The sequence below is a fragment of the Eschrichtius robustus genome, chromosome 10 (assembly GCF_028021215.1).
Source record: "Eschrichtius robustus isolate mEscRob2 chromosome 10, mEscRob2.pri, whole genome shotgun sequence".
Taxonomy (NCBI): Eukaryota; Metazoa; Chordata; class Mammalia; order Artiodactyla; family Eschrichtiidae; genus Eschrichtius; species Eschrichtius robustus.
Window position 1 is genome coordinate 92513208 of NC_090833.1, and position 14928 is coordinate 92528135.

The following is a 14928-nucleotide window of genomic DNA, read 5'->3' on the forward strand; positions in this document are numbered from 1 at the left end:
CATTTGCTCTGAGGAGCTGCTTCCCAGGGTGAGGTTCTGGTAGGGACACCACTTAGAACCAGAAAAGAAGTGAGGGACACTTTAGGGACTTCTCACTCTGTTTGGGGGATAGAGAGGCTGTGGTGCTGACTGGTTATAGTAATCAAGACCATTGGTGAGCTGAGGGTGGGCGGTGTTTCTGTCCATTCAGGTGGTTCCCCAGGATGCCAGGCTTTGGAGTCCCAGCTGGCATAGAATTGGGTCCTGAGGGCCTGACAGTGTTGGCTGTCCTGGTACCACTGGCACCCACCTGAGGCCAGACACTCAGTAAGCATGCTCTTGCTAAAGGCGAACTGAATGCTACCTGGAAAGGTCCTTGTGAAGCTAGCCGGTGGGGTTTCCTATAAGCCTGCACAGGAAGACGATGTGGGGTGGGTACATAATGACCATCCCCAGCCCCTGGTCCCAGGAACAGGATTAGGCAGGAAACCCAACAGAGGGGCCTGGATGGGCAGCTGATAGAAGTTGGGAATTTCTGGGATGCCCACACACTGCTTGGTAGCCCCTCAGGAAGAGGTGGGAACTGCTGTGAGTGGATGGGGCTGGATCAGCCCAGGAATTCCAAGGAAGTTGAGAATCCCAGATCCCAAGCTTCATTGTGAAAACTGCTTCCTGGAAGCACGCCTTACCTCCTGGAAATGCTTATTAGTCCGGTTCTCCTCATTTGGCGTGTATTGTGCCTGCTGTATCAGATCATCCCCCAAAAAACTGGTTCACCTCTTGGTGGATATCGAGCCAAAAGACACGACCAAGCCAAAGAGCGGGAGAAGGAAGGGTTTATTACTTGGCAGCAAGTAAGGAGAGCACCAGGGATCTTTCCCAAAGCAGTGTCTCCCCGAACATCAGAATTGGGGAAGTTTTTTTTTTTTCTTTTCTTATTCAATATTGTTTTCACTTTATTACTCAAGAATATTTCTGAGCTGGAGAGTGTGGCAGAACCCCTATCAGATTTGTCAGTGAAAAGAGACAAGAGGAAATGTAATTCTGCAGGCAATATAATAAAGATACAGTTTTAAAGAAAAAGGGCAAAGAAAATGTAAATTTGGTCTGTCTTCTTACCTATAAAGAAGGTAGGCACAGGAGTAAATTATTTTTTATGTTACATTTATTTCTAAAGGTTTATAAGATATGATTTTAAAATGGGTGTATTTTATGGTTTTTATATTAATTGATACAAACATAGCAAAATACCTATGTGTATAAATTATTTGGCCAGTATCCGCTCACTTCATACCTTTAAGAAAGAGAATATAAGGTCATTTGCAATAATAATTAACTAGTTAATAACATAAAGCAAGCTAAAATAATTTTTAAAGAATGTTGACCTGAAAAAGTGTAATGATTCTCAGTGTAGGCGTTCCTATGTGGAACAAATTAATGTTTGAATTACAATACAGTTTAAAAGTACACATGCATATAACTATCCTCTAAAGAGCCTTATAATTTTTGAAGATAAATCTACCACATTTCTGAATAATGTGTTTCAGTCCATAATAATCATCAAAAAACGATCAAGGCTGCCTTCCACGTAAGGCGCCCTCTGCCGGACAATATGGGGAAATGAAGAGCTCCATCAAAATGACACTTTGCCATCTGCATTGTGAGATTATGCTGCACAGAAAAAAGTTCAATTCCTAAGTGATGTTACACTGTATTGAACAAATATAGAGAATTCAACAATCATAAAATTCCCTCAAAAATTGGGGAAGTTTTGGGCTTCCCTGGTGGCGCAGTGGTTAAGAATCCGCCTGCCAATGCAGGGGACACAGGTTCGAGCCCTGGCCCGGGAAGATCCCACATGCCGCGGAGCAGCTAAGCCCGTGCGCCACAACTACTGAACCTGCGCTCTAGAGCTCGCGAGCCACAACTACTGAGCCCATGCGCTGCATCTCCTGAAGCCTGTGCGCTCTAGAGCCCGTGCTCCGCAACAAGAGAAGCCACCGCAGTGAGAAGCCCGCTGCAAACGAAGAGTAGCCCCCACTCGCCGCAACTAGAGAAAGCCCACGCACAGCAACGAAGACCCAACACAGCCAAAAATCATAAACAAAAATAAATAAATTTATTTTTTTTTTAATTGGGGAAATTTTAAGATAAGGGTACATGCATATTCATGAAGGGGCTTGGGCAGTGTATGCATATTCATAAAGGGACCAGAGCAAAGGAGAAATCAGCGTAGAATTGGGGCAAAGGTTGACAGAGTCCAAGCATTAGTTGGAAGTCACAAGGGTCAGAAAAGGTCCACATCATCATCCCTTAGGTTCCAGTTGATCCGTTGGTTGAGCAGTTCAGGGCAATCTTTACCATTGAAACAGAACTGGGAGTCTTTACAAATATATATTATCTTTGTTATTATTACTTCTCTTACTTGATAATAGGGAATAATTTGTTCCTGCATTCTTTTCTTCCTTTAAGATAACTACTGAGACCTGCTCAAGGACAAGCGCTGTGACCAGGCTTAGATTACAAAATGTCTTAGGCCAAAAATGGCTTCTCTTATGTCAAGAAAGCCATGCCTGATTCTTTCTCCAGGGACCCCCTACCCTATCTGCTAACAAGATGGCCAGGCTGGGTCGGGAAGAAAGGTCCTCCAGAGCAGCCCTGTTTGCAGCCTGGTTCCCACTGCTGCTTCTGCCCTGCTAGGGTCAGGAGCCAGGCTTGTTCTCATTCTCCTCATGCAGACTTGTTTCTGGCCCCTTGTAGGTGTGTCAGAGACTAAGGATCAACCTCTTTGAGCTAGGACTGGTAACCCGTGCTCATTGCAGAAATGCTCACGTCGTTCTCTTGATGGGAAGGGGAGTGGGCAGTGAGGACACTGCAGAGCAGACGCTCACCTAGGGTCACTCTTCAAGCCCTGGCAGTCTTCATAAGTGGGCTCAATGTGGCTTATTTCACCTGGGGCTCAGGGCCCATCAGCTGGCTTGGGACTGGGCATTGTACACACAGCCCAGTTTACAGTTGGGCTCAGCGAAGGGAGGGACTTGTCCAGACTCACAGCCAGGATGGAGCAAAGGCAGCAGACACCACAGTGCTCATACCTTCTTTCCTGCCCAGTGAGTGCTAGGGTCTGCCATGGCTGAGGAGGAAGGGGCCTTCTTGTTCAGGGCTCAGAGGCATGGCATAAGGACCCAGCTCTCCTCCTAGCCCACCTTGTCCTGCCCTGGGCTTTCGTCATGCCCATCCCTGCACCTGCAGCACCCCTCATCCTTCCAGGCTCTGATCCAATGCACATTTCCTCCTCTGCACCTGGCTTAGGGATGGGCCCCTTCAACATACACTTTATAGTTTTTCTATAGTGAGCCACAGAAAGTGGATGCCAGGTGATGACGAGGTGCTGGCCCAGACTAGGGGTCAGCAAACTGCTGCCTGAGGGCCATATTTGGCTTTCAGTCTGGTCTTGTAAATAACATTTTACTCATTTTTGCCTCTGTTGTCTACGGCTGCTTTCACACCACAGCAACAGAGTTGAGGGTCATTGCAACAGACCCCATGCCTGTGTGATGGTTAATTTTGTGTGTCAACTTGGCTGGACTAAGGGATGCCCAGATAGCTGGTGAAACATCATTTCTGGTTGTGTCTGTGAACATGTTTCTGGAAGAGATTAGCATTGGTTCAATAGATACCTCCCCAAGTGTGGGTGAGCATCATCCAATCCACTGGGAGCCTGATTGGAACAGAATGTGGAGGAAAGGTCAGTTCACTCTCTGCTTGAGCTAAGATGTCCATCTTTTGCCCTCAGGCGTTGATGCTGCTAGTTCTCAGGGCTTTGTACTCAGACTGATTATGCCACAGGTCTACAACTTGCAAACAGTAGATTGTGTGACTTCTCAGCCTCCGTAACTGCCTAAGCCACCTCCTGTAATAAGTCTCCTCTTATGTATAGCTACATATATTCTCTTGCTTTCATTTCTCTGAGCATCCCTGACTAATACAGATTTTGGTGCTGAGAGTATGGAGCTGTTTCAGCTCTCTTCCTGTTTGACTCCCTGTTCCCTCCCTCCTGTCCTTGTCTCTGCCCTGGATGCCCCACCCAGAGAGCCTGTGTGGCAGCCAGGGCTTCTCTGGAGGGACCTTCTGTGTCCGAGGGGTCCTGAGGTCTGTGCCCTGAGCCAGGCAAGTTAGGGAGAGGCGGATGGGGCCTTTTACTTGGAAAGTCCGCAAACTCCCTGTGGACACCAGGCTCTTGGTCCCTGTCCAGTCGCTGACCCCCGTGTGGGCTGTGTGGCCCCTGTGTGGGCCATTTGGGTCACTGGCCATGTGGGCCTCACACCCATGGACTGAAGGCAGAAGCCCCAGCATCATGCTAGCCTGCTTCAGCTTTCCCATTTAGCTGTGCTCCAGTACAACTTTAGTTGTAGAATGAGGCTTGGACCAGACATGGGCCACAGTGTGCTGACCTCCATTCTTCTCATCAGGTGGAAGAGGCAGGAGGGGGGCTGTTTGTCCACTGCTGGGTCCCAGCCCTTGGTGGAAGCAGAGGTTTGGTTTGTTGCATGAATGTCCTCATGGGAGTCCCCTCCCTGCCAAGACCCCACCCTCATAAACGGTTGGTGGTCCACTAGTTGTCACCCTCCCTGCACTCACTCCATCCCCTCTGTGTCCTGCTCTCTGGGTGCCCTGTGCTCTGGACCATGCTGCCCTTGGCACCTCACTGCCAACACACCGAAATTGGTGGCTGCACTGGGCAGCAAGGTGGGGCCACCCAGAACCTGAACTTCGTGACAGGAACTCATCCTGTCTTGTCTCTAAGGGCTCCCACAGTGAGACTTCAGGCTTGAGGGAGGGAGGGTCAGGGTGGTACCGGTCTCGTTTACCAAAGTGTGCAAGTGCCCTAGTCTCTGAGCCCTCACCACTGTTGCCAATCCACAGAAACTAGGCAGCATGCTAAGTTACTTGGGGAAGCCCCCAGGTCTGACTCCCATCCCCACCCAACCCCTCTGCTCCCCACTTGGGTCTTCCTGCCCGGGCTGTCCCTGTGGTCTCTGAGACTCCCAACTCCTCCATTCTCAGAAAGTGGCTCCTGATACTTCCTAGAGAGCCTGGGATCTCCTGCCTGGCATGTGCTCACACTGTTCCCCGGGCTTTGGCCCCTCTTCCCACCACATTTGGCTTTGAAATCTTACCCCTGTAACCCTGCAACTCCCCTTCCTGGGCTGAAACTTGCCCTTGGCCCCCTCCCCATTTGGCACTTGCAGCCTCCCCCACCATGTCTGGTTCTGGCTGCAGGTGTCCACATGAAAGTGGATGTACTTGAAGCAAGGCCCGGCGTGACCTCACAACTGAGCTCACTGGGCCTGGGAAGCTTCGGAGCAGTGGGCAGGGTATGGGCTGCAATCCTGTGTCAGGAACAGCGTCAGCCCGCTCACAGCTGGAGCAGCCCTGAGGGGACATCACAAAGGCACTGCCACCGCCGCCTCAAAGTCCAGACAGGCACGCTGTGGTCCAGGAGGTCGTTGCCTTTCTTCCCCAGAGTGGCCAGGGAATTTTGTGTACAGACCTGGGATGGAGGCCAAAGCTGGGCCCCTGAGCTGCCCAGGAACTTTTGGAGGCCCTCCAGTAGGCACCGGCATGGGAAGTGTGCAGTGAGGTGAGGACAAGCATATCCACAGCTGGACACCCCAGTCAGATGGTAAATGGTGCTGCTCTGAGCACTTCCTGGGATAGGGAGGCAGGTTTTGAGATAGACTCAAGCCTGCACAGGATGGTGCAAGGTGGGAGGATGCTTTGGTCAGAAGAAACTCAGACAGGTGGGCTGAGTGACCAGGGGCATAGATAGTCTCCACTTCTCCCAACTTCAGCCTCCTGGCCTGTGAGCTGGGGCAGTGAGCATAAGGGTGAAGTCTCCAGGTTGATGCTTCAAAGACATCCAAGTTGTTGTCTTAGCTTTATTGAAGTATAAGTGAAATACAATAAATTGCATATATTTAAAGTATTCAGTTTGATAAGTTTCCATATAGGTGTATACTCATGAGGTCCACAGTGTGATCGAGATAATGAAGGTATTCATCATCCCCACATGTTTCCTCATCCCCATTTGTAATTTCTTTCCTCCTCATCCCCAGGCGACCATGACATATACATTTGTTTGCACTTTCTAGTTTTAAATAAATGGAATCATACAACACATACTGTTTTTTTTTGGTCTGGCATAATTTTTAGATGTACCTTTGTTAATGTGCATATCAATAGCTATTCCCTTTTGATTGCTGAGTAGTATTCCATTGTGTGGCTGCTCCACACTTTTTAAAATCTATTTTCCTATTGATGGTCATTGGGTTGTTTTGAGTTTTTTGTTTTGTTTTGGCTGTTACAGATATACACATTCCTATATGAGTCTTTGTATAGACATATGCTTTCATTGCTCTTGGGTAAATACCTAAGACTGGATGGCTATGCCATATGTCAGATGTATGCTTAACTTTTTAGGAATCTGCCAGATTCTTTGCCAAAGTGGTTGCACCATTTTACACTCCCCATCAGCAGTGTAGGAGAGTTCTAATTGCTCCACCCTCATGCCAGCCTTGGTGTAGGGTCAGGCATTTTAATCTTCAGTGTTCTAGTAGATATGTAGTGGTAACTCATTGTAGTTATCATTTCCATTTCCCTTTTCATTTAATATGTTGAGCACCTTTTCATGTGATTCCTTCTCATATATATATCTTCTCAGGTGAAGTATCTGTTCAGTTCTTCTGCCCATTTTTTATTGGGTTATTTTTCTTACTGAGTTTTGAGAGTTCTTATATTCTGGATACAAATCCTTTATCAAATGTGTGATTTGCAAACATTTTTTTCCCAGTCTGTGACTTGTCATTCTCTTAACTTGCCTAACAGCATAAATTCGTAGTTTTGGAGTCCAGATTACCAGTTTCTCCTTCTGTGGGTCATGTCCAAAGTCACAAACATTTTATCTTGTTTTCCCCTGGAAGTCTTATACTTTTAATGTTTAAGCTTATGATCCATTTTAAATTACTTTTCATATATGCTGTAAGGTATGGATTGTAGCTCATTTTTTTATATAAGGATATTCATTTATTCTATCATCATTTGTTAAAAGATTATCCCTTCTCCACCAAATTGCCTTTTGTACCTTTGTCAAGTCAGTTGGCCATACGTATGGGTCTATTTCTGGATTCTCTATTATGTTCAGTACCTCTGTTTGTCCATCTTTATGCCGATAGTATGCTCTCTTAATTACTATAGCTTTATAATATTGAAATCAGTTAGTGTTAGTCCTACTCCTTTGTTGTTCTTTTTCAAAGTCATTTTGATTGTTCTAGGTCCTTTGAATTTCCATATGAATTTTAGAATGAGATGTTCAATTTCTACCAAAAAAAATACTGGGATTTTGATTGGCATTGTGATGAATTAAAAGATCCATTTGTGGAGAATTGACGTCTTAACAATATTGAGTCTTTTGGCCCATGAATAGGTATATCTCTCCATTATTTAATTTCTCTCAACAATATTCTGTGGCTTTTAACGTATAGGTCTTGCACATCTTCTGTCAGATTTAAGCATAAGCATTTAATATTTTTAATGCTATTGTAAATAATATTTAAAATTTTTTCACTTTCTGATTGTTCAATCCTAGCATATAGAAATAAGTTTGATTTTTGTATATTAATCTTGTGTCTTGCAGCCTAGCTGAACTCACTTATTAGTTCTAGTGGCTTGTTTGTAGATTTCTTTGGATTTTCTATACAGACTGTTGTGTGATGTGTAAATAAAGACAGTTTTACTTCCTCCTTTCCAATCTAGATGCCTTTGGTTTTTCTTGTTTCATTGCACTGTAGGCTGGGAACTCCAGTGCAAGGTTGAACAGAAGTAGGGAGACTCAGTTTTTCATCATTAAATAATATTAGCTGACAGGTGTTTGGAAGATGCCCTTTATCAGGTTGAGGATGCTCCCTTCTGTTTGCTGAGAGTGCTTATCAGGGATGAATGTTGAATTTTGTCAGGTTTTCCTGCATCTTTTGAGATGATCCCATAGATTTTCTTTTTTTGTCTTAATATACTGAATTACATTGATTTTTTTTCTAGTGATTGCTAATCAACACTACATTCTTTGGATAAGCCCCTCTGGATCATGGTTCCTTATCCTTTTTATATATTGGTAGATTTTTGTACTGTCTTTGGTTTTGGTTATAGGGTAATGCTGGTCTCATAAAATTAGGTGGAAAGTATTCCCTGCTTTTCAGTTTTCTGGAAGAATCTGTGTACAGTTGGATTTATGTCATTCTTAAATGTTTGGTAGAATTCACCAGTGAAGCCATCTGAGCCCAGAATGTTCTCTTTGAGGATTTTAACTACACATTCGATTGCTTTAGTAGATATAGGACTATTCAGATAATCTATTTCTTCTTGAGTGGGCTTTGGTAGTTTTTGTCTTTCAAGGAGTTGGTCCATTTCATCTAAGTTGTCATGTTTGTTGGCATAAAGCTGCTCATGATATTCCCTTATTATGCTTTTTAATGTTTGTGGTGCTCCTTACCCCCACCCCAGTTATTCTGGCTAGAGATTTATCAATTTGATTAATCTTGTCAAAGCACTTACTTTTGAATTAGTTTATTTTATATTTTTTCTATTTCATTCATTTCTACTCTGATCATTATTGCTTCCTTTTTTTCTTTGAATTTCATGTGCTCTTCTAATTTTTTGTTTCTGTTTTTACTTTTTATTGAGGAAAAACATATAGAGCACAAAGCATAAGTGTGAACTTCCAGATGCTGAACACACCCATATAATGAGCACCCAGATCAAGAATCAGAACATCTCCAGCCCCAGAAGCCTCTTTCAAGGGCCCTCCCCCAACCCAATGGTCACCACTGCCCTAATACCAGCAGAGATTAGTTTTACTTATTCTTGGAACTGTATATATAAATGGAATCATACAGTATATCTCTTTTGTGTCTGGCTTCTTTCACCCAATATTATATGAGATTCGTCTCTGTTGTCTAAATAGCAGTAATTTACTCATTTTCATTTCTGTGTAGTATTTCATCATGTGACTATATCATAATTTTTCCTTCTGTTGACAAAACTTGGGAACTTTCTGGGTTTTTTGTAAATAATGCTCCTATAAACACTCAGGGTCAGAGAACAGGTGTGTGCTTAGTGTTAGTAGATAATAGTTTTCCTAAGTGGTTGTACCAGTTACTACACTCCCACCACCAGAGGATAAGAGGTCATGAGGGCTTTAGGCAGGGCATGACAATATGTGTCCTAGTCCACCATCCTGCTGTCCAGTGTTTGTTGAGCAACTGAGTGAATACACAAGCACACAGCTGAAAAGAGACAGTTCTGACTGGGGCTGGCTGAACTCTCATCACATACCATGTGGGCCCAAAGACTAGCCGTAAACAAGAAACAGCTCCTCCCCTAAGTAATACACAGTCTATAAGGAGGGTTTAAAACCGTGCTCCCAGTGGGGTTTATAGGGTCTGTGTTCAATACAGAATTTGTGTCTGGGACATGGAGGTGAGGAACATGGCAGCCACCAGGCAGGACTTGAAGGCCTTCATCCCTCGGTCTGTAGAAGGCCCAGAGAACGTTTGGGCTAAGGCCTGAAGGAGTGTTGTCTGGAGAAGACCAAGCACGGTGAGCTGGGGTGAACGTGGGGCTCTTACGAGGTGTGTGCCTGGGGCCTAGGCTCTTAGCCTTGTGAGCCTCAGTCGTCTCATCTGTTAAAAGGGCTTAACCCCACAGGGCTTTTAGCTGTACCTTGAGCTTTGTGTCCATTACCTGGTCTAGTTTTTAAGATGGAAGTGAGGTTATTGATTGGATTGGTGTTTGGTTTTTGTTTTTTGGGGGTTTTTTTCCTGTAACATAGTCATTTAGTGCTATAAATATCCTCCTAAGTCCTTGCTATAGTGGCATCCCACAAATTCTCACATTCATTTCATTTTCATTTAGTTAAAAATACTTTCTAGTTTCACTTTTGATTTCTTCTTTGACCCATGTGTTGGTTAGGTGCCAAATATTTGAGGATTTTCTAGAGCGCTTTACATTATTGATTTCTCATTTAATTCCCTGTGGTTAGAGCAAATTCTCTGTATGGCCTGAATCCTTTTGGGGCATGTTTAATGGCCCAGAATATGGTTTGTCTGGGTAAATGTGTCCTTGAAAAGAATGTGTGTGCTGCTGCTGTCGGGTGGGAGATTCTACACATGCCAATTAGGTCAACCTAGTTAATAGTGTTGTTCATGTCTTCTGTGTCCTTACTGATGTTCTGTCTACTTGTCCTATGAAATCTTGAGAGAAATATGAAGAGTTGGATGTTGAACTCTCCCAACTATAATTTTGGATTTATCTATTTCTCCTTGCAGTTCTATCAGTTTTCGCTTCATAGAATTGTAAGGTTGTCTTTGTGACTTAGACTCCTTTTTTTTGTTTTTTTGGCTGTGTTGGGTCTTTGTTGCTGCGCGCAGGCTTTCTCTAGTTGTGGCGAACAGGGGCTACTTTTTGTTGCGGTGCATGGGCTTCTCATTGCAGTGGCTTCTCTTGTTGCAGAGCATGGGGTCTAGGTGCATGGGCTTCAGTAGTTGTAGCACGTGGGCTCAGTAGTTGTGGCTCACGGGTTCTAGAGAGCAGGCTCAGTAGTTTAGTTGCTCCGCAGCATGTGGGATCTTCTCGGACCAGGGATCGAACCCGTGTCCCCTGCATTGGCAGGCAGATTCTTAACCACTGTGCCACCAGGGAAGTCCCTAGACTCCTTATTATTATGAAATGACCCACTTTGTCGCTGGTGATATTCTTTGCTTTGAAATCTACTTTATCTGATATTAATAGAGCCATTCCATCTTTCTTTTGATGAGTGTTAGCGTGGTTTATCTTTTTTTCATTCTTTAACTTCTTTGAACAACTTTAACGGCTTTATTTATTAATATAATTCACTTACCATACAATTTACTCATGTAAAATGTATGGTTCATTGGCTTTTATATTCAAAGTTGTGCATCTATCACCACAACCAATTTTAGCACATTTTCATTAGCCCCAAAAGATACCCCCTTAACTGTCACCCACTCCAACCTCCCAACTCCACCCCCCGCCATGGGCAACCGTTGATATGCTTTCTATCGCTATAGATTTGCCTGTTTTGGACATTTCATATAAATGGAATCATAAAATATGTGGCCGTTTGTGACTAGCTCTTTTCACACAGCAGAATATTTTCAAGGTTCATATATGTTGTACCGTGTATCAGTAATTCATTTCTTTTTATTACCAAATAATATGCTATTGTATGGATAGACCACATTTTATTTATCCCTTCATCAATTGCTGGACATTTGAGTTGTTTCCACTTACTGGCTGTTATGAACATTTGTGTACAAGTTTTAGTGTGGATATATATGTTCTTTTTTTTTTTTGAGTCTATACCTAGAAGTGGAATTGCAGAATCATATGGTAATTCTATGTTTAACTTTCTGAGGATCTGCCAGGCTGTTTTCCAGAACAGCTGCACCATTTTATGTTCCCACTAGCAATGTATGAGGGTTCCGGTTTTTCCATACCTTCACCAGCACTTGTTATTTTTCTTTTTTTTAATTTTATTTTTCAATTATATCCATCCTAGTGGGTGTGAGGTGCTATCTTATTGTGGTTTTGACTTGCATTTCCCTAATGTCTGCTGATGTTGAGCATCTTTTTATGAGCTGATTGGCCTTTTTTTTTAATCTTTGGAGAAATGTCTATTCAAGTCCTTTGTACACTTTTAAATTGGGTTGTTTATCTTTTTATTGTTGAGTTATAGGAGTCCTTTATATGTTCTGGATACTAGACCCTTATCAAATACAAAATTTAAAAATATTTTCTACTGTTGTGTAGGTTGTTTTTTCACTTAATAATGTCCTTTAATACACAGATTTTTAAATTTTGATGAAGTACAATTTATCTGTTTTTTTCTTTTGTTACTCGTGCTTTTGGTGTCACATGGAAGAACCCATTGCCAACAAGGTGATGAGGATTTATCCCTATTTTCTTCTGAGAGTTGTAGTTTTAGGTCTTACATTTAGGTCTCTGATCCATTTTGAGTTAATTGTTATATATGATGTAAGGAAGAGATCCAGCTTCATTCTTTTGCATGTGGATTTCCATCTATCCTCGCACTATTTGTTGAAAAGCTATTCTTTCATCACTGAATTATTTTTGCACGCTTCTCAAAAATCAATTGACCACATCTGTGAGGGTTTATTTCTGGACTCTTCTGTTCTGTTGGTCTATATTGTCTATCCTTATGCCAGTACCACACTGTTTTGATCACTGTATCCTCATATTAAGTTTTGAAATCTTAAGTTTGAGAATTTCAAAACTTAATGTGAGTCCTCCCACTGTGTTTTATTTCAATATTGTTTTAGCTGTTCTGGGCCCCTTTCAGTTCTGTATAAATTTTCATTTCTGCAAAAAAAGGTCATTGGAATTTTGATAGAGATTGCATTGAATCTCTTAATTATCTTTTAAAGGGATTTACATAAGAAGAAGAACAAGTCTTTTATATTTGCTCACGTAGTCACCATTTCTGGTGCTTTTAACTCCTTGTAAATCTAGATTTCCATCTGGTATTGTTTTTCTTCTCCTGAAGGATTTTATTTAGCACTTTGTGATGCGTATCTGCTGGTGATAAATTCTTACAACTTTTGTATGTCTGGAGTCTTTATTTCACCTCTATTTTTGAACAGTTCTCACTGGGTATGGCGCTACAGTTAATCAGTGTTTTGTTTTGTTTTTTCAAGATGTTGCTCCACTGTCTCCAGGCTTGTCAGAGAAATCCTGTGTCATCCTTATGCTTCCTTCTCTACAAGTAGCGTGTCCTTTTTCCTCTGGCTGATTTCAGTATGTCTTTCCTGCATCACTGGCTTTCAACAGGTTTGTGATATGCTTAGTGCAGTTTTCTTCTTATTTCTTGTGCTTGGAGGTTGATGAGCTGCTAAGATTTGTGGATTTATAGTTTCCATCAAATTTGGAAAAATTTCAGTCATTATTTCTTGAGGTTTTTTCTGTATCCTCTCTTCCTCTCCCGTAGGGACTCTTAACTACCCGTGTGTTGGGCTCCTTGAAGTTATCCCACAGCTCGCTCACACTGTGTTTGGTGTTTTAGTCTTTTTGTTTTGCCTATGTGTTTTATTTTGAGTAGTCTTATTGCTGTTTCTTCACGGTAACTAATCCGTGTTGTGCAATTTTCCGTCAATCCCATCCAGTGCCCCTTCCATCTCACACCTTGTAATTCCATCTTCTGTATCTTCTCTGGTTGCTGCTTGGCATGGCTCAGTGTTCCTGAGCCTATAGAAATCAGTCCTGCCCCATCTCCCGGCTCTGTCACTGTGTCACTCTGTCCTCTCCTTTCCTCGTGGACTGGCTTCTCTGCCCCTTTGCAGGCCCAGTCACCAGTGATTGGGTGCCAGGTTCTGGGTTTCACTGTGTCGGGAGATGGTGCCGTTATTCCCGTGTGTGTTCGTGTGCTTTATTCTGGGATATAGTTTGATCCTTTCAGGTTTTGCCCTTAAGCTTTGTTGGTCGGGACCAGAGAGCATTTCCCCAGCTCCACTTTGTCCTGACCTGCAAGGGCTCTACCTGCTGCCTGTGGGTTAGGGCTTCCCTCTTGCTGGTAGGAACAAGCGCTGCTTACAGCCTATGTAGGCAGTGGAATTGTTTCCTCTGTCCCTATGGGTGGCCGTTTCCTGGCTTCGGTGGCTTCCTCACAGGCTTGCACTGACTGTCCCCTGCGAGGACTGAGGGCCCCTCTGTTCAAAGGTCTACTGCCTTCACTGCCTTGTCCACTCACTGTCTTCCAGTACCACCTCCTTCTCTCAGGCCTGCCAGGCCTCAGTTTCTTTCTGCGCCATGGCTGAAGTTCCTTCTGGGAGGAGTGGGGGGTGTCACGGAGCTTACCTGTGCCCTGCCTCTCACTATCTGGTGTTCAGTGACTTGAAAACTATTGCTTAGTCACATAAACTTCCCAGTTGTTTTTAGTTTTCCACATGGGAGGGAGATCCAGACTCTGTGAGTGTCTTGTCTTGGCAGGAGGTGTAAGTCTCCAGCTCCATTGTCTTTGAAAAGCTGCCTGGGTGCTCATGGGCCCCAGGCTGGGAGCTGGGTGGAGGTGAAGATTCAGGCCAAGGTGTGAATGTGTGTGTGTGTGTGTGTGTGTGTGTGTGTGTGTGTGTGCGCGCACACGTGTGTTTAGCCATCCCACCTCAGGATAGCCTCTGATGATGACATGGTGCCTCACGAGATGTCGGTGCTCCAGCTCGAGATTCAAGTGCGTGTTCTGCTCTGTTTTACCCCGTTAGGCTTGTCTGGAGGTTTGGAGAGACACCCATGAGCTGGCTGATGCTTTCCAATACACCTGCCCCATGGGTTGGGTTCTTCCTGCACTTCTGGCAAGTTCTGGTTCGCCTAGGGCTGGTGTGCAGCTGGGGGTTGGGGCTGCCACCCAGGATACGGCAGGTCCTACGTAGACACAGATTTGTGCTTTAGGCTTTCCCTGGGACCAGGATGGAGGAGGTGGAGGACAGCAATAGAAATCATAGAGCTGAGCTGACTTGATTTAAAAAGGAGCCTGTGTCTTCACTGAGCAGGTTGTCAGTGGCTGAGAGCAGATGAACAAGACTCACTCTTGGGAGGGAGAGCAGTTACCCTGACCATACCCTACCCTACTTTATTTAGCCAGTCCCCTGCCGACAGAGAAACAAGACACTTTCTACATTTTGATTTTTTATATTACCAACAGTCCTGCTCAGTAACATCCTTATACATGGCGTTGCACGTTTTCCCAGTTGTTTTCTTGGACTAAATTCCTAGACTTCATATTAAATAATAAATGAATGAAAATGTTTCTATTTCTCTCAAGAGATAAAGGCATCATTTTCTTTGCTCTTTAGGAGCCCTCTC

General features: G+C 43.8%; 1 protein-coding gene across 2 annotated transcripts in view; it reads left to right on the forward strand.

Moving 5' to 3' along the window:
• BICD2 (BICD cargo adaptor 2) overlaps positions 1–14928 on the forward strand; it is a 53399-nt gene that overhangs the window by 20934 nt on the left and 17537 nt on the right. The window lies entirely within an intron of this gene.